This window comes from Heterodontus francisci, chromosome 2 (assembly GCF_036365525.1).
Source record: "Heterodontus francisci isolate sHetFra1 chromosome 2, sHetFra1.hap1, whole genome shotgun sequence".
Classification (NCBI taxonomy): Eukaryota; Metazoa; Chordata; class Chondrichthyes; order Heterodontiformes; family Heterodontidae; genus Heterodontus; species Heterodontus francisci.
Window position 1 is genome coordinate 43228062 of NC_090372.1, and position 27588 is coordinate 43255649.

A 27588-nucleotide genomic window follows, 5' to 3' on the forward strand; every position below is an offset into this window, starting at 1 on the left:
CAATCAGCGGGCCGGCAGCTCTTAGTCTCAGCAGCGCCAGTGGGAGCGGTGGCCACTGCTGGGACTGCAACCCAGCCGACTGAGGAGGACGCAGTGGAACCAGGCAGAAGGTAAGTTCGGGCAGCCTCACCAGGTAAATCGGTCGTGCCCTGGTGAGGCTAGGGTGGTCGTTTGTGGGGAGAGGGGGCGACTTGCATCCCGGGGTTGGGTTGGGAGGCAGGGGTGGCCCTCAATCTGGCACCCTGTGCCTGATTGTCAGGCCCTCCCTGGGGTGTGGAAAGGCCGGCAGCTATAGCTGGGCGGCCTTTCATGTCCCCGGCACACCCGCTTGTCATGGGTAAAATACCCGTGGAGGCGGGCGAGAGCCCTTAACTGGCTGTTAAGTGGCCACTTAAGAGTCTTGATTGGCCTTGGGCGGGCTGGCCGCTTCTCACACCTCCGCCGGACCTCCGTAAACTTGGTCGGAGGCGGAATCGGGGCGGTTAGGCCTCCCGGAGCCTGCCGCTCAATTTTACGCCACCCCCACGTCACCATCCGACCCGCTGAGGAGGCGTTAAATTCCAGCCGATATCTCTAGAACTGGAGTAACATTCTTTGTAGATGCTTTGGAGCAGATAGGGACTTGAGGAAAATGCTTTGAAGTGGTTTGTGGTTGGACTCGATTGTCACTTTGTCTCTTCCAAGTAGTATTGATGAAAATGTTCACAAACAAAGACAATGGCCAGGCACTCTTTCTCGATCTCAGTGCAGCATCGTTCCGCTTGCATTAATGCCCTGGATGCAAATGCAACGGGTTTTTCTGTTGCATTAGGGTTGCTCCAAGTCCTATCTCACTGATGTCACACTGCAGGGTGACTTCATCGTTTATATCATAGTATTTCAGCACTGGCATTGCTGTCTGTTACAACCAGGTGAGAAAGGGGTCTGGGCTTCCCTGTCAGCCTTCACCTGGTCTTACTGTAACAGGCTTTAATTTTTTGTTAAAAACACCATGTTTTAGCTCCCCCTTAGTGAATCCTTGTTTACTGCTTTCCAATTATAAGGCAAAGAAACTAGCCAGACAGGTTTTCTTGGGTTTAAAGAAAAAAGGTTAAACTTTATTAAAATTAAACTCTAATTTGGTTAACGCCTACAGATATGTGGCACGCCCATGCTAGCATGCTCGCGCAATACACACATGCAGATAGAGACTGAAAAGAGCAGAAGAAATAAAGTGGAAAAGTTTGAGGCAATATCTGAAGATGGTTTTGGTTACTGTTTATTCGCGCTTGCTGTAAAGTCCTCGATTGTAGGTATGTCTTGCTTTTCGTTGGGGCCCTGTATTCTTCGTAAACCTTGTTTGAGGTAGGAGACTTTTATCTCTTGGGGTTCATGTGTCCTCAGTGGGTCCAGAGGCTTGTGAGAAGGAGATGGAAACAGACAGGAAAGGTTTTATCACTCCAGGAGCAAACAGTCTTTGAGTTCAAAAACTCTGTGGCTAGTTCAAAAAACTCTGGACCAGACAGTTGGTCATGTGACCAACTGGTTTAACGAGTCCTGGCTTTTGTGGATTGCATCACCTTAGCAGTGACCAGAATGCTCTTCCTTACACCTTCAATGTCTGGTGATCAAAATCCATTGTGGGTTGAATGTGTCAGGGAATGGTCCTTTTGTCTCCCCAAGCACTGTCTGTTAGTATGCAAATGTTTTTCAGATAAGTATCTGGAAGCCCTTGCAACAGGCCTTCTCTTCTTCCCAGCAAGTTTAAAATCAATATTCAGATGACAAAATTAATATGCCTTGTTCTTGGCAGGTGTGGGGTCTGCTTGACATCTTCACTAGTTGCTTGATTTTCGTGAACACTGCTTCTTGTTCTGTCTTGCAATTCCACTGCACATCCTTAGCAGTGAGTTGGCATAATGGTTCACACTCCAACAACAAATTGGGTGAGAATTTTGCTAAATAGTCGACAAATCCAACAAATCGTTGCACTGCTTTTATATCTGTTGGTCGCTGCATCACTGCTACTGCTCTCACCTTTTTTGGATCTAGGCAGAGATCTTTTGCTGTCAGTACATGACCTATGTACTTGAATTCGGGCATCTTTAATTGCAATTTTTTCTTGTTCAACTTCAGGTTCGTCTGGCGAGCTCTGTCCAGCAATCACACTAACGTTTGAGCTTGGCCAGTAATGGCTTCATCCATAGAATTATCCATTCTAGCTTCCACTCCGGGAAGATCACCAACTGTCTCATGCTGTCTGTGTTGATACTCCTTTGGAAACGTGGAAGTGCCAAACAGCATGCACAACCATCTGTATGTCCCGAACAGCATTCAGAATGTAATTAGAAAGCTGCTGCTTTCATCCAACTTCACTTACCAGTAGCCATCCTTCGCATCTAGGGTAGTGAAGATTTTTGCCTTTGCAAGTTGTGGCAAAATTTCTTTGATGGTTGGCATGGGGTAGTGAGATCTCTTCAGAGCTTTATTTAGATCCTTTGGGACGATGCATACTCTCAGCTTTGCAGGTTGTTTCACTGCTACCATGCTGCTAATCCATTCTGTAGGGGTTGTCACTTTCTTGATTACTCCCTTCTTTACCAGCTCTTCTATCTTGTCGTTCAGGCTGGCCTTGAGGTCAGCTGGAACTTGCTTTGGCAGATGCTGAATTGGTCTTATCCTCTAATCTACTTCAAGATGATATTGTCCAGGAATATATCCTAAACCTGTAAACACATCATTGTACTCCTCTAGGATCTGTTCCACGGTTGACGGTTTAGTGTGCTGCAACACGTTGCACATCTCCTTTTGCACGTTGAGGTTTACCAGTCCAAGCTTTTGACTTGCTCCGGCCAAAGTGAGTAACTTTTGCTTGCCATAGATTATCTGGAACTCCAGATCTTCATTCCTGTCAGTGCATTGGGCTCTGAGGAATTTGTCCTCTTAGCACTAGTATGGTGCCATTGTATAGCCTGAACCTTACTTTTGAGGGCTTCATTTTTAGATTGCTATGTTGAGCCACTTTACACATGTCTGTGAAGGTCATGATGTTGCATGATGCACTGGTGTCTATCTGACACTTTATGTTGACTTGATGTTCTCCTTCGGCAGTCATCATTCCAACAGTCACAAACCATTTATCACTTATCGATCTGACTGAACCAACCTGTTTTATGGTGTATAATGATTCGTCAGAATCTTTGGCTGATATCTCTCCAGTGGCAATCTGTATCTGTTGTGCTTCCTTCTAGCCAAACACTTGTGTGCAAAATGATTCAGCTTCTTGCAGCGAGAACACTGCTTTCCTCATGCTGGATCCCTTCTTTTCCTGTGTGTGATTTCCTCTGCAGTATTTGCATCCTGCCCTTTGTCCATGATCTTTCTGCCCTTACGTTCTGGAATGTCTATCAGCATTATGAAAAGCCTGGTCTGTTCTGCAATGAATATGCCCTAGCTGCTGATTTGCAACTGCAGCACTTCTGCACATGTCAATCACTTTCCTGAGAGTAAGTTTGTCTTCTCTCAGTAGACATGCTCTCACTGCGGGATCTCGTGCCTAATGCAATCCTGTCTGAAATTAGATCATCTTTTAGTTGCGCAAATTCACAGGATTTTGTGAGCTGTGTTAATGCAGTTACATATTGATCAATGGACTCTTTTTCACTTTGGGCCCTAATGTTGAACACATGCTGTTCATTTTATGTTCAATTGGGGTTCAAAGCATGCCTTCAAGGCTTTCAAAATTTCTGCTGTCTGCTTTTTTTTTTCTTGAGAGATTTAGGGTAGAATACATTTTTGTAACAGTCTCTTCCCAACAGTGATAAAAGTGTAGCTACTCATAGCTGCTATGATTTGTTAATTAAATCTGTCACAATTTTGTAATTGTGCCATTGCATGTGGAAAAATTGCCAGTTCTGCTTCATATCACCTTTCATTTCTACCGGCACCGGGAGAGGAAGATTTGCAGCTATTGTGTCTTACCCGGTGCTTTCAGTGCTTCTTTGTTCCTTTTCTGTGGCTTTTAGCAGCTTTCAGCTACTCTGAACATTCCTGTGCTCCTCTTTTTTTAGTACGTGATGAAAACCACACCTGCCAAGAATGAGGCATATTAGTTCCGTCACATGGAACATTAATTTTAAACTCTTACTGGACTGAAAACGTGGCTGCACCTGCATTCCAACAGGACAGTGGCTGGAAACATTTGCATTCTAAGAGACAATTGCCTAGAGAAGACAATAGAACTGCTCCTTGATTCAATTAACCCAAATGGATTTTGATCACCAGACATTGAATGTGTGAAAGTCAGCATTCCAACCCCCGAGTGAGGATGTCTATTAAGATTGAAAGAATCCACAAAACCTCGCCGGGCAGGTTGTCTCGAAAAAAAAGAACTAGTCACATGACTGGCCTGCTGGCCCAGGTTTGGTTTGAATTGTGTTCACAGAACAGTTTGAAGTTAGACTGCAACTGAAGTTGAAGGAAAGCAGCATCTCCCTGTCTCGCTCTCTCACGAAAAGAAGAAACTGCAACTGGATTTCAAGAAGACAGAAAACCATCGAAACAAGTTTGAAAGTGTGTACTGGGCCCCAATGAGGTGGCAAGATTTAATTGCAATCAAAGACTTTATATTGAACTCAAAAGACAGTAAATGAACTCCAGCTATTGCTTCAAATCTTTCTCCTTTTCTGTATCTATTTGCATATAGGTTCATCGCGTATCATGCTAGCATGGTCGCGTCACATATTTTTAGTAGTTTTAAGGTTAATAAACATACACCTTTCTTGTTTAAATCTAAGAAAATCTGTCTGCTTAATTTCTTTACCATTATAATTGGAGCACAGTGAACAAAGATTCACCTGAGAGGAAACTAAGAACACGGTGTTTTAAAAATTAAACCCTGTTACGATCAAACCAGGAAAGGCTGAGAGGGAACCCCTAGACCCCTTTCTCACTTGCTCGTAACAAGTAGCTGTGCTTCTATACAGCTGTTCCATATTCAATCTCAGCTCCACTTTGACACCATGTTAATGAGTTCACAGGACAACAGTCTTGTACTGTGTCTTTATTGAACTGCCTTCCGATGGATGTCTGCAGTGAGTGCCTCATGGTAGAGGTCACATGACTATGGCAAACCAGGAGGCACATTAGTACAATATTGCACTTCTCTCCCAAACAGTTTCCAAACTTCGCCTTATGGCAACCATTCCCTGCTCCCAATGTTAAGCGGATCCAAGCTAACTGGCGATGAACAAAACAATAGACAGATCCTTGTCTTGATAAAAACAAGAAATGCTGGAAATACTCAGCAGGTCTGTCAGCATCTGTGGAGAGAGAAGCAGAGTTAACATTTTAGGTCAGTACCTGACAGAGGTAACTTTTGCTAGTTCCAAAGAAGGGTCACTGACCCGAAACGTTAACTCTGCTTCTTTTTCCACAGATGCTGCCAGACCAGTTGAGTATTTCTAGCATTTCTTGTTTCTATTTCAGATTTCCAGCATCTGCAGTAATTTGCTTTTATTTAGCCTTGTCTTGATATCTGGTTTATTTTCAGAATGCAGCATTACATATCTCTGCCTTCTGTTCAATAACAATGCTTGTGAAGAGCAGGCTTTCTTTATATATAATATATAAAAGCAAAATACTGCAGATGCTGGAAATCTGAAATAAAAACAAGAAATGCTGGAACCACTCAGCAGGTCTGGCAGCATCTGTGGAAAGAGAAGCAGAGTTAACGTTTCGGGTCAGTGACCCTTCTTTGGAACTAGCAAATATTAGAAATGTCAAAGGTAATAAGCAAGTGAGGCGGGGGTGGAGCAAGAGGTAACAAAGGAGAAGGTGTAGATTGGACAAGGCCACATAGCTGACCAAAAGGTCATGGAGCAAAGGCAAACAATATGTTAATGGTGTGTTGAAAGACAAAGCATTAGTACAGATAGGGTGTTAACGGACTGAAGATTGAACAGCAGCAAGTACAAACATGAAAAAAAAAAGTGGGTAAGCAAACTGAACAAACTAAGATGAAATGAAATAAACACAAAAAAAAATTGTAAAAAATGTAAAAAAGAAAAAATAACTAAAAATAAAAGTAAAATGGGGGGCCCGTCATGCTCTTTCAAGCAGGTTGCAGAGTCGCCTGCAGATTTACAATATTTGTATGCAAAGAACACCAATTACCTTGTGAAGCAGATACGAGAAAATCATCGTAACCTGTACGCAGTGAATTTTTTAATAAAAACAGCAGGAAGCAGGCATAATCACTGTGACTGAGTACACGCTATAGACACATGACGGCTGAGCTACCTACAGCTACACCTTCTGGATTCACCAGTTGTTGCCTCTGCAAGTATGCTGTCGTTGTGCAGAGGCCTTTATTTTTTTTTCTGGGGAGACTTTTCCTTGACTGCCGTTGTTGACCATCTCGGTCAGATAGAGCTGGCTGCTGGAATTGTTGTTACCGAAGCCCAGACACAGCCACTAAGCAGCTGTGAGAAGCATCATATTGTTGCAGACATCACACATTAACTCCAACCTTACCAGCAGCGGAACAAAGATTTTCCACCCAAGAGTTGACTATTTTGAACAATAGATTCACAAATGGCAGCTAGGACTGGGAGATGAAATCGAATGTCTTGATGTAACCACTGGGCCAAGTAATGTATTGCAGACTTTGCATGAAGTGGCTTTGGATGAAGCAGGCTCCATTGTCCCAGCTGCCTTTGGTGACTCTACGAATTGCATCCATGGTCTTGAGGATATAAACATCATGTCACCATCACTGGCTGGCAATGATTCTAGGAATACGGAATTAGTGTAGGATTAGTATAAATAGGTGGTTGATGGTCGGCACAGACTTGGTGGGCCGAAGGGCCTGTCTCAGTGCTGTATCTCTAAACTAAAAAGCTTCTGGTCTCCTGAGCACTTTGATCATACAGCTAGCTAGAATTATAAAATCATAGAATGGTTACAGCACAGAAAGAGGCCACTTGGCCTGTCAAGCCCATGCAATTGTCAAGCCCATGCAATTGTCAAGCCCATACAACCCCACTGCTGGCCACAGCCTCAGTCATGGCCACTCCAATGATTGCCAGCATCATCATCTCCATGTGGCTGATGGCGTGCAACCATGCCTGTCTCCTTGCTGGTTAGCTGCTGCTGCTGCCTTTGGTTGTGCGTCACCTTACCCTGCAAGCGAGAGGAATGTATGTCAGTGAATGTGATGCAATGTGTTTGGGTGATGTGCCTGTCATGGATAAATAGCTGACCGTGTCTAAGCTGTGAGATGTGAGTGTAGGCTTGCAGCAGTGCTCAGTGTGTGAGGATGAGGTGAAGCTATGAATGTGAGGTATAAGTGGTGATTGTTGGAGATTGATGATAAGTGAGTAAACGGGGTGGTGGTGAATTGAACAGTGTGTGAGGCTAGTGGTTCAGTTGTAAGAATATGGCATTTGAGGATGAATTCACTGACCTTGAGCACTAATGTGAGATCATTAAACTTCTTCCTGCACTGCGTAAAGGTCCTTGGGGCTACATTGCTTGCATTGGCAACAATGGCTGTCTGCTCCCATTGCATTTGTAAAGTTTGTCTGGCAGGCCTCCTGGCCCTCCTTGGAAAGAGGACATTTCACCTCGTGTCTACCTTATGCACCAAGATCTCAGTGCTGTGTAATTTTCTGCCCTGTAGTGCCATATTCACATTTCTTCCTGCACACAATATCTTCCCCAGCCACTTCTAGCACCTACTCCAGGCAGAATGCAGCATCCCTTTAAAAGGTAAAAACAGGTGAAAAGTACTCATAAGTACTCAGCCTCACCCTCTGCCTCCATGCGTAGGTCTCCTTTTTGGTCTCCAATTAGCCCTACCCCTCTTCTTGCTCCTAACCTTTTTACTATTTATCCACCTATAGAAGACTTTTGGATTCCCCATTATGTTAGCTGCCAGTCTTTTCTTATACTCTTACTTTGTCACTTTTTATTTCTTTTTTCACTTCCCCTCTGAACTTTCTATATTCAGCTTTGTTGTCACTTGTATTATCAAACTGACCTGTGTCATATGCCCCCCTTTTCTGCTTCATCTTGCTCTCTATCTTTTTTGTCATCGAGGGAGCTTTGTATTTGGTTGTTTTACCTTGCCCCCTCATGGGACTATATGTCGACTGTACCTGAGCCCTCTCCTCTTAAAGGCAGCTCATTGTTCATGCCTTTATAACACTCCACTTTACTCAGTTGAGCAGCCCTCTTCTCGGTGGTCTGTCACATTAGAGGAACCAGACACCTTACAGCCACAATTGTGGAAAGCAATGCCATGTACACACAACCACCAGCTTCCTTGTGAATTCTGACTTCTGAGACAACTGCACTGTTCCTTCTAAAGCTCCAATGTTGTTGGCTGGTGGCTGCCAAACAACAAAGTTACCTGAAGGGACTGAGGGCTTGGAGAACATTCAGTAAGGAGAAACAGTGAGGGGTGGGGTGGGGGGAAAGAGAAAGTGACACAATCCACAGTTTCTACATGAGTAGCCCGCCCAACCATCAATGCACAAAGCTGATGATTTCATGGATGGAGTGTGAATGTGGACGCTCTTGCTGGTTCCACCTTTGCACATTTCTGTGTTAGTGATTTGCGTAAGAAGATAAGAAGAGCAGGAGTAGACCATTTGGCCCCTTGAGCCTGCTCCACCATTCAATAAGATCATGGCTGATCTAATTGTGGTCTTAACTCCAGTTTCCTCCCTGCCCTATAACCCTTGACCCCCTTGTAGATCAAAAATCTGTCCAACTCAGCCTTGAATATGTTCAATGGCCCAGCCTCCATTGCTCTCTCAAGAAGAGAATTTCGAACACTAATGACCTCCTAAGAGATGAAATTCCTCATCCCCATCTTAAATAGAGATCCCTTAATTTGAAATTGTACCCCCTAGTTTTAGATTCCCCCTCAAGGGGAAACATCCTCTCAGCATCCACCCTGTCAAGCCCCCTCAGAGTCTTATACATTTCAGTAAGATAACCTCACAATTTTCTAAACTCCAATGAGTATAGGCCCAACCTGCTCAACCTTTCCTTGTAAGATAACCCCTCATCCCAGGAATCGGTCTAGTAAACCTCACTGAACTGCTTCCAATGCAAGTATGTCCCTCTTTAAATAAGGTGACCAAAATTGTACACCGTACTCTCGGTGAGGTCTCACCAATGCCCTGCACAGTTGGAGCAAGACTTCCATACTTTTATACTCCACCCCCCTTAGCAACATCAGAAATAGGAGCAGGAGTAAGCCAGTCAGCCCCTCGAGCCTGCTGCGCCATTCAACAAGCTCATGGCTGATCGTCTATCTCAACACCATTTTCCTGCACTGTCCCCATATCGCTTGATAATCTTTAATATCGAGAAATCTATCGATCTCTGTCTTGAACATACTCAATGACTGAGCCTCCACAGCCCGCTGGGGTAGAGAATTCCAAAGATTCAGCACCCTCTGAGTGAAGAAATTCCTCCTCATCTCAGTCCTAAATGGCCTACCTCTTTTATTCTGAGACTATGTTCCTTGGTTCTAGACCTCCCCTGCCAAAGGGGAAATCTTCTTTATGCATTTACCCTGTCGATCCCAGTAAGAATTTTGTATTCTTCAATGAGATCACCCCTCATTCTTCTAAACTCTGGAGAATATAGGCCCAGTCTCCTCAAACTCTCATAGGACAATCCCACCATCGCAAGGTTTCATCTGGTGAATCATTGTTGCACTCCCTCTATGGCAATTAAATCCTTGCTTTGGTAAGGAGACCAAAACTGTACACAATACTCCAGGTGCGATCTCACCAAGGCTCTATACAACTGCAGCAAGACTTCTTTACTCCTGTACTCAAATCCTGTTGCAATAAAGGCCAACATATGACTTGCCTTCCTAATTGTTTGATGCACCTGCATATTAGCTTTCAGTGACTTATGAACAAGGACACCCAGGTTGCTTTGGACATCAACACTCTCCAATCTCTCACCATTTAAGAAATACTCTACATTTTTTTCCTACCAAAGTGGATTACATCACATTTTTCCATATGACATTCCATCTGCCATTTTCTTGCCCACTCAATCAGCCTGTCTAAATCCACTTGAAGCCTCTTTGCATCCTCCTCACAACTCGCATTCCTGCCTAGTTTTGTGTCATTGGCAAACTTGGAAATATTACATTTAGTCCAGCAGGCCCCGGCGATGGGGGGGATGTGGGTGAGCAATGAGTGCGGGGGGAGGGTGTTATCGGAAGTGGGTTATTTGCTGCTGAGGGCCCTCCGTGGGCTCCAGCTTGCCCACAGAGGAGGCACACCCCCACCAATGTCAGCAGGGAGGTCTCCTTGTTTCAGAACTGATGAAAGGCCACTGACCAGAAATGTTAACTCTGCTTCTCTCTCCACAGATGCTGCCAGACCTGCTGAGTATTTCCAGCACTTTTTGAATTTATTTCAGATTTCCAGCATCCGCAGTATTTTGCTTTTATTATAGAAATGGCTCTCTCTCCCTTATTAAGAAGGAATCTATAGCACGCGACCAGCAGACAGATACAGGACAACGTTGGCCTGTTATCTCTGCCAAGCACATGACTCAAGCACAGGCTCTGAAACAAGACATTCCTAAAGCTGATAAGATGAAATCTTGTACCCTCTCTAGAAAAGTGTCTGGCAGAAGTTAACTAAGAGTACCAAGTACCAAACACAAGATAAACTTTAAGGTGACTTCGGGGACAGAGTGATGGGCAGGGGAGGGGTTTACTTTGGGTTCTTAATCCTTGGTGGTTAGGTAATGGGATCAAACAAGTGATTCACATGGGATACCCACCAGCCTCAAGAAGTAAGGTACATAACCAGATGCTTGGGAGGGATGTCTTCATTCTTCTTCGGATGGAAAAAGACTACTTTGGTTATCTCAAGAAGACTGACAGCAGAAGACACTGCTGCCACCAGCTACGAAGACCAGCACTCACTCCGTCATCCATACGTTCATCCTCTAGGACCAGTAAACCATTCCCATCTGTCACGGGTCGTATATCTTTTCAGTCTATTTAGTTTATGCATCATTATATTTAAACTGCTGCTTCTTAACAAATTACTTTAAAACCACCTATGACGTTAACCCCCTTTTTGGGTAATCTGTGAGTCTCAAACCAAATCTTACCGGAAAAATCCCCAAGGTAGATCCGACGCTAGCTTCGGCTTAACATCTTTAGCCAGCTCGGGGGACGACCAAAGGAGAAGAGATTGTTATCACGAGCTGCAGAGATCAAACCACTTCGTCTCATCTATCTGTCCGATCCAGAACCAGTAAACCATCCCCACCTGCTACAGGTCATGTGTCTGCTTATTCTGATTATGCATTGTGTTTGATTTGAGCTATCGCTTCTCAATAAACTACTTGTAACTCCTCAATTGTTTTGGGTAATCTGTGACCCTTGAACAAATCTTGCAGTGGTGTCAGAAATAGTAGGGGTCATACAGGCCTTGGTTGGAGAACTGATAAATTTGGTCAATGTGGTAGGAAATCTTGAGAAAGAGAGGCCGTTTCGAATGAGTAAAGCCAGAAGTACGATGGCATTGGCATATCACAGGTGTTATGACCAGGTGTGAAAGGTGTCTAGGGGTCCCTCTCAGCCTTCACCTGGTCTTACCGTAACAGGGTTTAATTTTAAACACCCTGAGTTTTTATCTCCCCCTTTGATGAATCCTTGTTCACTGCTTTCCAATTATAAGGCAAAGAAACCAGCACGAGCAAGCTTTCTTAGGTTTAAAGAAGAAGAGTTGAAATTTATTATACTTAAACTTGAACTCTAATTCGGTTAACGCCTACAGATACACGATGCGCCCGTGCTAGCATGCATACGTGATACACACATGCAGATAGAGATAGAACAGAGCAGAAGAAATAAAGTGGGAAAGTTTGAGGCAATATCTGAAGAGTTTTTGTTACGGTTCTTTGAGCTCACTGTAGAGTCCTTGGTTGTAGATAGATCTTGCTTTTCGTTGGGGCCCAGTATTCTTCTTAAACCTTGTTCTCTGTAGGAGATGTTTCTCTCTTGGGGTTCATGTGGATTCAGAGGCTTGTGAGAAAGAGATGGGAGCAGACAGGAGAGATCTTCTCAGTCCAGGAGCAAACAGTCTTTCTCTTAGTTCAAACTGTTTATACAATTCAGAAAAACCCAGGTTGCCAAGCAGGTTAGTCATGTGACTAACTGGTTTGACCACATCATGGCTCTGTGGATTGTATCATCTTAGCAGGGCCTGGAATGCGCTTCTCTGCCTTCAATGTCTGGTGCTCAAAGTCCATTGTGGGTTAAATGGATGAGGGAAGTGACCTCTCTTGTCCCTATTGGTATGTAAATATCTTCATGCCAGTGTCTGGCAGGTCTTATAACAGGCCTGCTCTTCTTCCCAGCAACAGTTTGGCGAAATTAATATGCCTCATTCTTGGCAGGTGGGGGTCTAGCATGACACAGGGAACAGTTTATTGATAGTCTGACAGAGAAAATAGGATGCCTGGGATGAAAGACACCCTATGAATTTGAGGATTGTAATGGGGATTAGAATCGCATTCATGGTTGGCTTTCTGAGGCTGTCTAGAAATACAGGCTTAAGATATAAAAGGGCCAAGCTAAGTTGACCTATGGGGCGCACTTGTTAACCTCACAGTTAAATAATATAAACAAAGAATTGAAAAGAACAGGTTGAGAAGTTACAATAAGAAAGCAAAGATTGTGCAGGGATGGCAATGCTGTCCTGCCAATCAGTTACAGTGGGAAGAGGAAGCACATGACAGGGCATGTTATACACTGAAAAAGCTAGAGCAAATACTGGAACAAAAAATTGAGCTGCAGGCAGAAAATACCAGACTAGGTGAAGAGTTAGGAGATGCAAGGGGATCTCTGAGGGAGCTAGTCCAGCATCAAACTGTTGCCTCCCCCAAAGCACACTACGCCCTGTGTTTCGCTAAAATCTGACAGCGTCAGGCACAAATCAACCAACAGCAGGCAGTGGTGTTCTGTTGTCTCCAGAACCAGAGCAGGAGATCCCAGCCCTTGTTGGGATAATATAGTTAAGAACCTCACTCCCTCTGCTCTGCCTCTTCCATACAAGGACGGCAAGACAAATGGTAAATACCAATGTGGGCTGAATTTTACAGACCTCCTGACATCAGGAGTCGTGGTGAGCGGGGCAAGGAAATGCCTCCGGGAGAGGGCCACCGCAGACCCTGATGCTGGGAGGGCCCAGCCCAATATTGCCGGCAGCGGCGAGGCTTCGGTGATGAGACCCCCACTGCTCGGTGATGAGACCGCCACTTGTATATTTAAATAAATTTAAATCTTTGAATTAATTATATTCACATTCCCGTCGTCTGTCCCGGTGTGATCGTCACGCTGCTGGCCAAACTCCTGTGCATTTGCATCCCTGTCCAGGGAACCGAGGCGTAACACTGGTGACAAGGGGGTAAGAGGTACATTTCTCAGTGCAGGGGTGTGAGGGAGGTGGGGTAACTGGGTTCAAAGTAATATCATTTGTGTAGGGGATGGTGGGAAGGGTCATATTTTAAAGTTTATGCACTTTGGCAGGGGGAAGGTCAGGTGGACAAGGTAAATGTTTTGGGGGGGGGGAATGGGAAAGTAATTAATTCTATGGTTATTGGGGGGGATGGAAGAGGGGCAAAATAAATGTTTTTAATCTTCATTCAATGTCTCTTTAAAAATTTAAATTGAATGGTCGGGCTCAAAGCCCTTTAAAAACGGCAGCAGTGCCTGCACACAGGCAGCTGACGCCATTGCCGGGAACGAACAGCCCACCTCTTCCACATCATCGGGGGAAGGGGGAAGGGGGAAAGGGAAAGGGGAAGGGGAAGGGGAAGGGGAAGGGGGGCCCGCCCCGGCTATTTAAATGAGCTGCCGCGCTTAATATTGCGACGGCTCTGCGATGTGCAGTCTGCGCCGATTTCAGCAGTAGGAGTACAAATTTCAGCCCTCTGTGTTGTCACCTGATCCAGGGCTGCATGCCAACTTAGGCACAGGACTGATCGAGAAGGGGCCAACAGCCTACCATCCACGACCACTGATGATGAGGAGAGTCCACCACCACAACCACGTGTAAGTTTCTTACCTCAACTGAGATCAGGGCTGTAAAGGATGAACTGGGAAAGGTGGACATGAACACCAGCTCCCTCGACCTCATACCAAGGTGGAAAATTTTTATTTTAGGGTCATTCAGAAAGAACTAGAAAGGAACAACTTTAAACAGGTCCTCCTGACCCCACATTCCTTGGAGTTAAAATGAGGGCATGGTCGAGGTGATGGAGGCCGATCTGAGCAGGATGCTGGGAGCATTGATTTCTACCAAGTCCTGGCCAATACCAAGCAGGACCATACCGATAGCCTGACTGTCTTCGCAGAAGGGCTCCATGACATCTTCCAGCGCTCTACAGATATTAGACAGGAGCACTTTAACTCCCTGGGCTTCAAATCTTGTTTTTGAACAGCTTCCAACCATTAGTCCATAATGCGCTGGGTGTCTACGTCACCAAAAACAGAAGCTGGATGGATCTGTGCACCCACTCCAGAAATGTTTGGGAGCAGATCCATGCCGGTATTCCCCAAACATCCACTAAAGCGAGGTAGTGGCTGTGGAGGGTCCGCTATCGAGTCAGGGATCCAGGCAATTCAGAACACCTGTTCCAAAAAAAGGGAGCTCTGATGCGTTGTTTTAGTTGCTACCGCCTGGACCACTATGCCGGGAACTGCCACAATGGACACATTGATAAGTCCGACATCAAAGGTGATTCCTGCTATTCTCCGAGCCAGTTGGATCCCAATGATCAGCGGCAGGAGAGGATGGAGGCAGCAGTAGAGACCAGGCAGATCTGTAACCGGGCTTGGCTGGTTGCCACAGTGCATCAGGCACCCAGGCAAATGGCTGAAGATCCTCAGTGACTCCAGCAGGCCTTCCAGGTAGGGGTCGTTTCCTCTCTCTGATATAGGGGTAGTGGGAGACCGGTAGTCCACACTATTGATACTGGAGGCCAACAACAATTAATGTTACTAACGTAATTACTCTGGCTCCTCTGTCACAATCATTCACGATCTACACCCCAACCCTCTGAAAGGCATGCCCCAAGTTTTATCAGGCTTTGAAAATTTGACCCAGATAACTTTACAAGGATCCCTTTCCCTACAGCTAGACATAGATGGGGTCCAAGTCACAGTTCTGTTCCCCATCTATATGGGCATGTATAATGGGCAGAGACTGCTGGGGAGCAATGTGCTCAAAAGTAACCTTAAAAACAGACCCACAACTCTGGAGTTTAGCGTGCACTCGGTATTCATGATTAAAAAATCAGAGAAGTACAAATTAGCCATCTCTGATGACCCTGATGTACAGCCAGTCCGAGAGGCAGCGCCCGGCGTGTTCACAACCCATAAACATGATTGCGGAAAAACATGACCAAACCCGATACTCTTATCCAGCCGAGAGCATATTGTACATTCAAGCCACCGTCGAGTCATTGTTAAAGCCACGTGTTGTTCACAAATATCAAAAATTGAAAAATTAGTTTGAGAAAAAGTGTGGAAGGGTTTGGAAACAATTGGCGTTTAATCTCAAAGTTTTCCTTTGAAGTTGATAATGTTTCAAATGATTTCTGTTTTCAATTCTTAAAGATAAAATTCATGAAAGTTTAAAAAGTTACTAAAACTTGGGGAAAAAAGTTTAAAATGGGAAATTTTTCAATTGGGAAAGTTTTTAAAAAACATTACGTGATGTGATGCAATTCTCTGCGTCCGAGAATGTTTTGCTACGCCTCTTGCAAACAAGCAGAGAAGTGCTAACTCTTTTTGATGAGAGCTTTTAAATTTTTTTGTATTGTTGAATGCATTTTGGACATTATTACATTTTAAGTTTTAAATTGACATTTTAAGTTCCAAATTGACATGATTGAATGAATTAACCCATTGGGCTCTTAGGCAGAGCCCCACTGAATTTTGTTTTTCTTTTAAACAGGTGACCATGGTTTTCAGTAATAAAAAACAAGAAATGCTGGAAATACTCAGCAGGTCTGGCAGCATCTGTGGAGAGAGAAGCAGAGCTCACTTTTTAGGTCAGTGACCCTTCATCAGAAATGATAAATCCTGATATCATGGCAAGAGATCCAGCAGCTTTAAGAACTTATCTACAGACATCAAATATCACAGCATGGTGACAATTTGGATTAAAGACTTTGCCTTTCAAAGACCAGGCTTTAACCTGTTTGTTATATTCAGAGACAAAATGCTCCATATGGGCGCGATATTAGCTGCCAGCACCATGTGAAACTATCAAGCCTGGGCATTACTGTTTCAGATATTAGAATTGATAAATTGGCATGAGCTGCTATTTCGAACACTTGAGGAGGGAAAATCTACCTGAAATTTAAGGGAATAATCAAATTTTCAGTAAAAAAAAACGAATGAAAAGAAGTCTGCATGGTTTCTGCGTATCAGGGAAGGAAATTCTGGGGGGAAATAAAATTGAACATTAGCAAAACCTGTCAGTACAACAATACTGCCATTTGTATTTGGGATAACTTTCAAAGGATAAGATGTCAGGTAGAATACAAAGGGTTATTTTTGGGACATAAAAGGTCATCTAAAATAAAGAATAAACAAAATGTGTTAATAACTGAGACCATGAGGAAACATTTGATTTATATTTTAAAAATATTATGAGAATATTGTATTGGACAGTAAAATTCCTCCAGGGCTCATGAATGAGATAGATTGGCAACTAGAGTCATACAGCACAGAAACAGGCCCTTCGGCCCATCGTGTCTGTGCCGGCCATCGAGCACCTAACTATTCTAATCCCATTTTCCAGCACTTGGCCCGTAGCCTTGCATGCTATGGCATTTCAAGTGCTCATCTAAATACTTCTTAAAAATTGTGAGGGTTCCTGCCTCTACCACCTCTTCAACTAATGGGTGCCCCACTTAGGATAGAAGATAGAGACAGGAAAAGCACAGTAACAAATGGGAATTGAAATAAATCACTCTGGGTGTAATTCAACGAAATATATCAATCTAATATCAATGTACATTCTATTGAAAGTCAGGAAAGCATAGTTAAGAATTGTAAGTTGGCAAGTTTCTTTTTGGAGATGTTTGTATCCTTGTCTATGAACTATTTAAGAAAACCACATTTGATAGTCTGGCCACTACCTGAGGCATTGTGACCATTCAAGGGAAATAAGCAGATACCCCAGACAAGTTTGAAAGGATATATTTGTCTCCGGTCTCCTATCAGCTACCCCCGAAGTCTGCTTGCAGGTTAAGAGAGGTCAGAGACTGATGTGGATAGAAAGCATCATGACAGCTCCCTGGGAATCTGGCACACACCTGCATAAACCTTTTCCTGTTGTTGCACAGCAGCTGAACATTGATGGAGTGGAACCCCTTGCAGTTTATGAATATGCCTGGCTAATCTGAGGGTGCCTGGATTGCCATGCTTCTGCAATCGATGACACACTCCACCTATTGGAAACGAGCCAGAGATGCAAACCTGAGTGCCTGCTGATTCTGACTGATGTCCTCACTGGTGAAGTTAACTAAAGTTTGCCAGCCCCGGCAAACAACCCATTGGTGATGTGTCTGATGTATTTATGTGCAGTTGACTGGGAGATCGTGGATATGTCTCCGGCGACACCCTGGAAGTCTCTGGAGGCAAAAAAGTTGAGGGCAGTTGTCACTTTCACAGCCACTGGTAATGACTTTGCAATCACCAGGTCCAGTAGGTAGCAGGTCTTCTTCTAGGAGGCTGCAGATGTCTGCCACCACTTCACATGACAATCTGAGCCTCTGGAAACACTGCTGTTCCAAGAGGTGAGCAAAGCTGAACCTCTGCCTGTACATCCTGTTACATGAGTAGTGCCTCCTGAAATCTTGACCCCTCTGGAATCTATAGTCAAGACAGAATGACTGCAGGCTTCGAGAAATTTGAGCTGATTCGAGAGATCAGATGTGGATTTGTAAAAGGTCGATCATGTCTAATGAACCTAATTGAAATTTTTGATTAAGTAACTAAAGTAGAAAACAGGAAAATGAATTCAAGAAGGCATTTGACAAGACTGCTCGTAAGAGACTGTTAGCTAAAATTAAAGCTCATGGAATTGAAACCAAATTATTGACCAGAGATTGGTCTGATGGTGGAAGACAGAGAGTAGGGATAATGTGTATGCAATCAAAATGGAATGAAGTAGCTAGTGGTGCCACACAATGATTTGTGCTGGGCCTCAATTAATAACTATATTTATTAATGATTTAGACAATACAATAGCAAGCCATGTATCCAAGTTAGCCAATGACACAAAGATTTGTGGCATAGTGAATAGTGTTTTTTGTTCATTCTTGGGATATGAGCATTGCTGGCAAGACCAGCATTTGTTGCCCTTCCCTTAATTAACCTTGAGAAGGTGGTCATGAGTCGGTAAACAGGAGCATAAAATTACAAAGAGACATTGTTAGATTAAGTGAGTGAGCGAAACTGTAACAGTTTGATTTCAACACAAGTGTGAGATCCAAGTATCTTTTTAATGGTGAAAAGTTAGGAATGGTGGAGGTCCAAAGAGATTTAGGGGTCCTTATGCACCGATCACTAAATTGTAGTAGTCAGCTACAAAAATAAAGAATGTTAGCTGTTACAGCTACAGAGTAAGATGATGGTCATGCTGACAGTTGAAGTCACCTGGAGAGCGACAGACTCACTGTCAAGGAGATGAGCCCGCTCCAGTCTTCTTGGCTCATCCATTGTGGTGTCTGAGTATAACTCAGCCAGGCAGTGTTTTCATTTTCCACCAGCCAACGAAGTCATAAAAAATAAAAACAGAAAGTCCTGGAAATACTCAGCAGGTCTGGCAGCATCTGTGGAGAGAGAAGCAGAGTTAACGTTTCAGGTCTGTGACTTTTCATCAGATTCAGAACCAAGACTTGGGGCCTGTCTCACTCTGACAAGCAGGCCCACAGTCTCAGTTTCTGCTTTGAATTGGTGCAGGTTGGCCTGAGGTAGAGTTTAAAAAATAAAGAGAAACACGTAGTGGACATGGTGAAAGTGCAGGTGAACAACATGGTGGTGCTGGACAGCCCAGTGCTGTTTCTCAACCCTTTTCAGTTTGATATCACCTTTGAGCACATCGAAGATTTGTCTGAGGACTTGGAGTGGAAAATCATTTCTGTGGGTTCAGCTGAAAGGGAAGAATGTGACCAAGACTCAGACTCTAAGCTAGTGGGACATATGTTTGTCTTTCAGACTGATCCAGCAAATCCTTCCCTTATCTTAGGTGCCTATGCAGTTGAAGTAGGTATAATTTTAATAGCCTGCACTTACTGAGGTCAAGAGTTTATCAGGATTGGATATTATGTATACAATCGAGAGCAGCGTGAAAATCCTCCTGTGAAACCAGATTTTTCAAAACTCCAGTGGAACATTTTGGTATCAAACCCATGAGTTACAAGGCCCCATCTCAACTGGGATAACGGCAGTGACAAAAAAAGATGTTTCTGAGAACACAAATCCTGATAGGCAATCTATTCTTTTCACAAGATCATTGCCTTCAACTTCAAAGGGCTTCAGAGTGGCATCAGGGAAAAATTGAAACAAAATGCTAAAGGCATTATATCTAAATGCATGAAGCATTTGCAATGAAAAAGACTAATTATTAGCAGAGATAGAAATTAATGAGTTTCGTCTAATGGTCATTACAGAAATGTGGTTGCAGGGTGACTAGGGTTGGAACTAAATATTCCTGGATACTGGACTTATAGGAGAGACTGGCAAAATGGGAAAATGGGGAGAGGTAGCCCTGATAATAAAGGAGGGGATAAAGGCAATAGAGAGAAAGGATCTTAGCTTGGAAAATCAAGCTGTAAATCAATTTGGATGGAGCTAAGAAACAACAAGGGACAGAAAAAGCTGATGGGAGTAGCTTAGAAGCCCCCGATCATTTGTTGTAGTGTCAGGCAGAGTATAAAACAGGAAATTAAAGGTGCACGTAACAAGGTAATAAAGTAATCATGGGGGACTTTAGTTTTCATATAGACTGGGCCAATTCTAGAGTGAAAGACTCTTCCACAAGTGCTGCAGATAAAATTGGTTGTCAGGGCTGTTACACAGTTGGCTCTCCCCTTGCACTTCCGTCTTTTTTCCTGCCAACTGCTAAGTCTCTCCGACTCGCCACACTTTAGCCCTGCCTTTATGGCTGCCCGCCAGCTCTGGCGATCACTGGCAACTGACTCCCACGACTTGTGATCAATGTCACAGGACATCATGTCGCGTTTGCAGACATCTTTAAAGCGGAGACAAGGATGACCGGTGGGTCTGATACCAGTGACGAGCTTGCTGCACAATGTGTCCTTAGGGATCCTGCTATCTTCCATGCAGCTCACACGGCCATCTCAAGCGCTGCTGGATCAGTAGGGTGAATATGCTGAGGATGTTGGCCGCCTCGAGGACTTCTGTGTTGGAGATACGGTCCTGCCACCTGATGCCAAGGATTCTCCGGAGGCAGCGAAGATGGAATGAATTGAGACGTCGCTCTTGGCTGACATACGTTGTCCAGGCCTCGCTGCCGTAGAGCAAGGTACTGAGGACACAGGCTTGATACACTCGGACATTTGTGTTCCGTGTCAGTGTGCCATTTTTCCACACTTTCTTGGCCAGTCTGGACATAGCAGTGGAAGCCATTCCCATGCGCTTGTTGATTTCTGCATCGAGAGATAGGTTACTGGTGATAGTTGAGCCTAGGTAGGTGAACTCTTAAACCACTTCCAGAGTGTGGTCGCCGATATTGATGGATGGAGCATTTCTGATGTCCTGTCCCATGATTTTTGTTTTCTTGAGGCTGATGGTTAGGCCAAATTCGTCGCAGGCAGCCGCAATCCTGTCGATGAGTCTCTGCAGATACTCTTCAATGTGAGATGTTAATGCAGCATCGTCAGCAAAGAGGAGTTCTCTGATGAGGACTTTCAGTACTTTGGTCTTCGCTCATAGATGGGCAAGGTTGAACAACTTGCCAACTGATCTTGTGTGCAGGAAAATTCCTTCTTCTGAAGACTTGAACGCATGTGAGAGCAGCAGGGAGAAGCAGATCCCAAACAGTGTAGGTGCGAGAACGCAGCCCTGTTTCACGCCACTCAGGATAGGAAAGGGGTCTGATGAGGCGCCACTATGCTGAATTGTGCCTTTCATATTGTCATGGAATGAGGTGATGATTCTGAGTAGCTTTGGTGGACATCTGATCTTTTCTAGTAGTCTGAAGAGACCACGTCTGCTGACGAGGTCAAAGGCTTTGGTGAGATCAATGAAAGCAACGTAGAGGGGCATCTGTTGTTCGTGGCATTTCTCCTGTAGCTGGCAAAGGGAGAACAGCATGTCAGTGGTGGATCTCTCTGCTCGAAAGCCACACTGTGCCTCAGGATAGACACGCTCAGCCAGCTTCTGGAGCCTGTTTAAAGCGACTTGAGCGAAGACTTTCCCCACAATGAACTGGAAAGTAGGTTAAAAGGTAAGACGGTAGATAAGCAGTGGCAGACATTGAAGGAGATATTTCATAACTCTCAGCAGATATATACTATCAAGAAGACTTTAGAAGAAGGATGTACCATCTGTGGCTAACTAAGGAACTGAAGGATGGTATCAAATTGAAAGAAAAGGCCTACAATGCTGTGAAGATTAGTGGGAGGCCAGAAGATTGGGAAAAATTTACAAACCAGCGATGGATGACTTTAAAAAAAAAGGGAGAAATTAGAATATGAGAGTAAACCAGCAAGAAATATAAAAACAAATAGTAAGAGATTCTACAAGTATATAAAAAGGAAGAGAGTAGCTAAAGTAAACATTGATCCCTTCGAAGATGAGACTGGGGAATTAATAATGGGAAAGAAGGGAATAGCAGAGAATTTGAACAAGTATTTTGTATCTGTCTTCATGGAAGAAGACGCAAAAAATATCCCAAGAATAGTAGAAAATCAAGGGGCAAAAGGTAGGGAGGAACTTAAAGCTATCACTGGAGAAAAGGTACTAGGAAAACTAATGGGACTAAAGGCTGACAAGTCCCCTGGACCTGATGACCTGCATCCTATGATCTTAAAAGAGAGGCTGCACAAATAGTGGATGTGTTGCTTGTAATATTCCAAAATCCCCAGATTCTGGAAAGGGTTCAGAATTTTGGAAAACTGCAAACGTAACATGTCTATTCAAAGAAAGGAGGGAGACAGATAGCAGAAAACTATAGGCCAGTTAACCTGAGACAGATATCAGGAAACTATAGGCCAGTTAGGCCTAATATCTATTATTGGGAAAATGCTAGAATCCATAATTAAGGCAGCAATAGCAGAATATTTAGAAAATAATAATGCAATCAGGCAGAGTCAATATGGTTTTGCGAAAGGAAAATTTTGATTGATAAATTTAATAGAATTCTTTGAGGATGTACCAAGCAGGGTGGATAAAGGGAAACCAATAGATGTAGTGTATTTGGATTTTCAAAAGGCATTCGATAAGGTGCGACATGAAAGGTCACTACACAAGATAAGAGCTCATGTTGGGGGTAATATATTAGCATGGATAGAGGATTGGCTGACTAACAGGAAATGGAGAGTTGGGATAAATGGGTCTTTTTCAGGTTGGCAAAATGTAATGAGTGAAGTGCCACAGGGATCAGTACTGGGGCCTCAACTATTTACAACCTGCATTGATGACTTGGATGAAGGGCTCGAGTGTATTGTAGCCAAATTTGCTGACAATACAAAGATAGGTAGGAAAGCAAGTTGTGAGGACGACATAAGGAGTCTGCAAAGGGATATAGATAGGTTAAGTGAGTGGGAAAAAATGTGGCAGATGGTGTATAATGTGGGGAAATGTGAGGTTGTCCACTTTGGCAGGATGAATAGAAAAGCAGAACATTATTTAAATGGGGAGAGACTGTAGAATGCTACGGTACAGAGGGATCTGGGTGCCCTCGTACATGAATCAGAAAGTTAGCATGCAGGTACAGCAAGTAATTAGGAAGGCAAATGGAATGTTGGCCTTTATTGCAAGGGGAATGGAGTATAAAGTAGGGAAGTCTTGTTATAATTGTACAGGGTGTTGGTGAGACCACACCTAGAGTACTGCATACAGTTTTGGTCACCTGATTTAAGGAGGGATAATTTGCATTGGAGGCAGTTCAGAGAAGGCTAATTCCTGGGATGAAGGTGTTTGCCTTATGAGGAAAGGTTGTGCAGGTTGGGCCTATACTCATTGAAGTTTAGAAGAATGAGAGATGATCTTATTGAAATATATAAGATTCTGAGGAGGCTTGACAGGGTAGATGCTGAGAGGATGTTTCTCCTCGTGGGGGAATCTAGAACTAGGGGTCAGAGTCTCAAATGAAGCGGTCTCCCATTTAAAATAGAAATGAGGGGAAATTTCTTCTCTCAGACGGTCGTTAATCTTTGAAATTATTTATCCCAGTGAGCAGTGGAGGCTGGGTCATTTAATATATTCAAGGCTGATCTAGATAGATTTATTACCGACAAGGGAGTAAAGGGGTATGGTTCAGGCACAAAAGTAAAGTTGAGGCTACAATCAGATCAGCTATGATCTTATTGAATGGGGAAGATTTAAACTAAAATGGCAGCAGGATGGGAACCTTTGCAAGGAGTCAGAGCAGGGGGATCAAAGACAAGAACAAAAGAAAGTAAGGGGAATAAGAAAAGTGATAGGCAGAGAAATCAAGGGCCAGAATCAAACAGGTCCACAATGAAAATTAGTGGGAAGGGGACAAGTGATGTTGAAAAGACAAGCCTTAAGCCTTTGTGCCTTAATGCATGGAGCATTAGCAATAAAGTGGATGAATTAATCGCGCAAATAGATGTAAACGGATATGATATAGTCGGGATTATGGAGACATGGCTGCAGGGTGATCAGGGATGGGAAATGAATATCCAGGGGCATTCAATACGGTACCACAGAAGAGGTTACCACTCAAAATTAGGGCTCATGGGATTGGGGGTAATATATTAGCATGGATTGAGGATTGGTTAATGGATAGAAAACAGAATAAGAATAAACAGATCATTTTTGGGTTGGCAGGCTGTAACCAATAGGGTACCACAAGGATCAGTGCTTGGGCCTCAGCTATTTCCAATCTATATCAGTGACTTAGATGAGGGGACTAAGTGAACTAAGTTTGCTGACGATAGGAAGTTAGGTGGGAAAATAAGCTGAGGAAGATGCAAAGAGGCTGCAAAAGGATATAGACAGATTGAATGAGTGGGCAAGAACATGAAGAATGTAATGTAATGTGGGAAGTGGGAAGTTATCCACTTGGAAGGAAAAATAGAAAAGCAGATTATTTTTAAAATGGTGAGAGACTGGAAAATGTTGGCATTCATAGGAACCATACACGTATCACAGAAAGTTAACATGCTAGTACAACAAGCAAATAGGAAAGCAAATACTATGTTAGCCTTTATTACAAAGGGATTAGAGTATAAGAGTCTTACTGCAATTGTATAGTGAAACCACACTTGGGGTACTGTATACAGGTTTGGTCTCCTTACTTCAGGAAGGATGTACACGCCTAGGAGAGAGTGCAATGAAGATTTACTAGACTGATTTCTAGGATGAGGTGTTGTCCTATGGCAGAGACATTGGAAGGACTGGGATCATATTCCATGGAATTTAGAAGAATGAGGGCTGATCTTATTGAAACACATAACATTCTTAAAGGGCTTGATAGGGTAGATGCTGGAAGGATGTTTTGCTTGGCAGGAGAGTCTAGAACTAGGGTCATAGTCTCAGAATAAGTTTTCAGCCATTTAGGACTGAGATGAGGAATAATTTCTTCACTGAAAGGATTGTGGATCTTTGGATTTCTCTACCCAAGAGGGCTGTAGAGTCTTAGTTGTTGAACATATTCAAGACAGATATTGATAGATTAGTGAATACTAAGGGAATTAAGGAATTATGGGGATAGCTCAGGAAGGGGGAATTGAGTTAGAAGATCATCTATGATCATACTGAATGACAGAACAGTCTCAAGGGGTTGAATGGCCTACTCCTGCTATTATTTCTAATCCTAAGTGCAGGGCTGGAACATAAAGGGAAGGAAGTTTTACTGCAGTTATTCAAAGCCATGGTTAGGTCACATCAGGAATAAGGTGTACAGTTCTGGGCACTGCACCTTAAAAAGTATGTATTGGCCTTGGAAAGAGTGCAGCACAGATTCACCAGAATGATACCATGGCTCCATGGATTAAACTACAAGGCAAAGTTACATAAATTAAGCATTTATTCCCTACTATATAGGAGGTTAAAGGGTTATTTGATTGAAGATTTTAAAAGGAATTGATTCAGTAGATAAAGCGTTTTTTTCTGCAGGTGGGCGAGTCTCGGATAAGGGGGCAAAACCTTTAAATCAGTGCCGGGCTATTCAAGAGAAATTAGAAATCACTTCTTCACATAAAGGGTGGTAGAAGTGTGGAACACCCTCCCACAAAAAGAAGCAATGCCTACATTAAACAGTGACTATATTTCTGAGGTACTTCATCTGCTCTACAGTGCTTTGAGACATCCGGTGATCATGAAAGTTGCTAAATAAATGCAAGTCTTTCTTTTAGCTCAATTAATGATTTAAATCTGAGATCAATAAAGTTTTTTTTTTCTGTCCAGGGGCATTAAGAGATAGGGAGTCAAAGTAGGTGAATGGAGTTAGGGGACAGATACTAAAACCAACACAGACATTGTTACAATTATATTAGGAACAAGGTGGGCGGGAGCAATGTGGGGCCAATTGCCAACCCTCCTGGATTGTCCTGCTGTCATCACGATTTAAAGATTAATCTGGAAACTGTGATGGAAAACCTATGAATGTAGGATAACGTATTATATTGGGTTGTTAATGATTTAATTCTAATTGTTTAATATGCCAATCATATACCGTGTACGTCATCACAAGAAGTGATGCAACTTCACATGATTTGTGCTGGTACCGTCCGGGAAAATGTAAGGCAGCGGAGTTCGATGTGTTGTAGTAAAGCTCCTGTTTTATACACCTTTGCAGACGTAATACGTATCCAACACCGTTTACTAGTTATAAAATATATTGAGGGTGGGAGGAGAGGCTGTTAGACTGACCGTCTAACAATAATTCACCCGGTCAGAGATGCTTGTGCAAGGAGTTGCGGCTTCCTGTCTCTGTTACTCAGGTTGTGTGAACTGTGTGGGTAATAGTAAATAAGCAGAAACATTAGCAGCGTTAGAGTAGGATCCATCAAGAGGCCGAGTCTCCCTTGGGTGTGGAGGAATCCAGCCGACTGTTCCAGGTCTGTCTACAGTTGCAGTGTGAGCCGGTGAGTTTACAGTCTCTCTATGTATCTCTATCCATTGATTGTGATTTGGGGAGGAGGGGGAGGGTGGTTGTGGTTAGCGATTGTGGACAGAGGGGAAAGGGATTAGGGAGCTCTCTGCTCTGTCTCTGATTTAGTGCCTTGGGCTGTGGTTACTCTGTTCCCGCTCCTACTCGGGATACTTGGAATTCCCCCGTACCGCCGATCGACGCGAATTGAAACGATGGCTGAAAGTGACCGGACAGATCTTCACAAATGTTACTTGGGAGAAGTTGCAGTCCCCAAGCCAGCAGGTGAACAGGAGAGTGAACTGGAACATTGCAGTGTTAATCCTTCAACACATACTCTCAACTGATCTGACGCTAAAATGTGTTTCCTGTGAATGGTGCTTTCTGCTGCACTGAGTGTTCGGCGGAGCGGGTTCCTCGGCGATGTGCTTTCATCACGGCGGCCTGGTCCCCTTCATTTAAATAGAAGCGCAGGCGCTACTTTTAAAGGGCTGTCAGCCTTACTATTTTTAACTTTTAAAGGGACATCAGTAGTAATTTTTATTAAATATAAAATTAAGTGATGGAGGCCCTTCCCCAACCCCCCCCCCAATAGTTATTTAATTGCCCCAAATGACCAACAATTGACTTCTCATATACCTAAACTGCCCCCCCCCTTCCCACCATCCCCACATCCAATCAAAAATTATTTTTCCCGCACCTCTACCCATCCCGACCTGAAATTTTTATTACTCCCCACTGTCTGATGGATGGTGGGCAAAAGTGTTTTTCTGCACAAACTTTTTCATGAAGGTTAGATGGTACGGCATGGTCCAACTGAATGGAGTATCTGCGGCAATGTGGCCAGATCCATCCTGCACAACACCGGGGACGGATAGAACCTCAATATGTAGTGACAGTTGGCATTTGCATACCAGGGCTGTATGGACAGCTTGATGCAGCCGCACGCAAAGGTGTCCATCAGGATTAGGGCAATGTTGGGTACGTTGTTTCCCCCTTTTATCTGGAGGTTTGAACATCATGTTCCTCCAGACAGGATCCATTTTGGATTTCCAGATAAAGCAGAAGGTTGCTCGGGTGACCGCCACAGCGCAGGAGTGGGGTATAGGTCAGACCTGCGCCACGTTAAGTAACAACATGAGCAGTTCGCACCTGATGACCAGGTTCTCCTGCAATGGAGAGGGGACACTGCTACCACATGCTCAGTGTCATGCAGACCCCCACCTGC

At 43.7% G+C, this 27588-nt stretch overlaps 1 protein-coding gene and 1 pseudogene across 4 annotated transcripts in view; both read left to right on the plus strand.

Annotated features, from left to right (window-relative positions):
- Positions 1-19063: 19063 nt before the first annotated feature.
- On the plus strand, positions 19064-19616 carry LOC137380574 (histone chaperone ASF1 pseudogene; annotated as a pseudogene).
- A 6362-nt stretch (positions 19617-25978) lies between these two features.
- LOC137384085 (uncharacterized) overlaps positions 25979-27588 on the plus strand; it is a 55628-nt gene continuing 54018 nt past the window's right edge. For all 4 annotated transcript variants that reach the window (XM_068057678.1, XM_068057688.1, XM_068057697.1 and 1 more), the window contains exon 1: positions 25979-26355. The gene's annotated coding sequence lies outside the window, so the exon portion shown is untranslated. The remainder of the gene's footprint in view (positions 26356-27588) is intronic.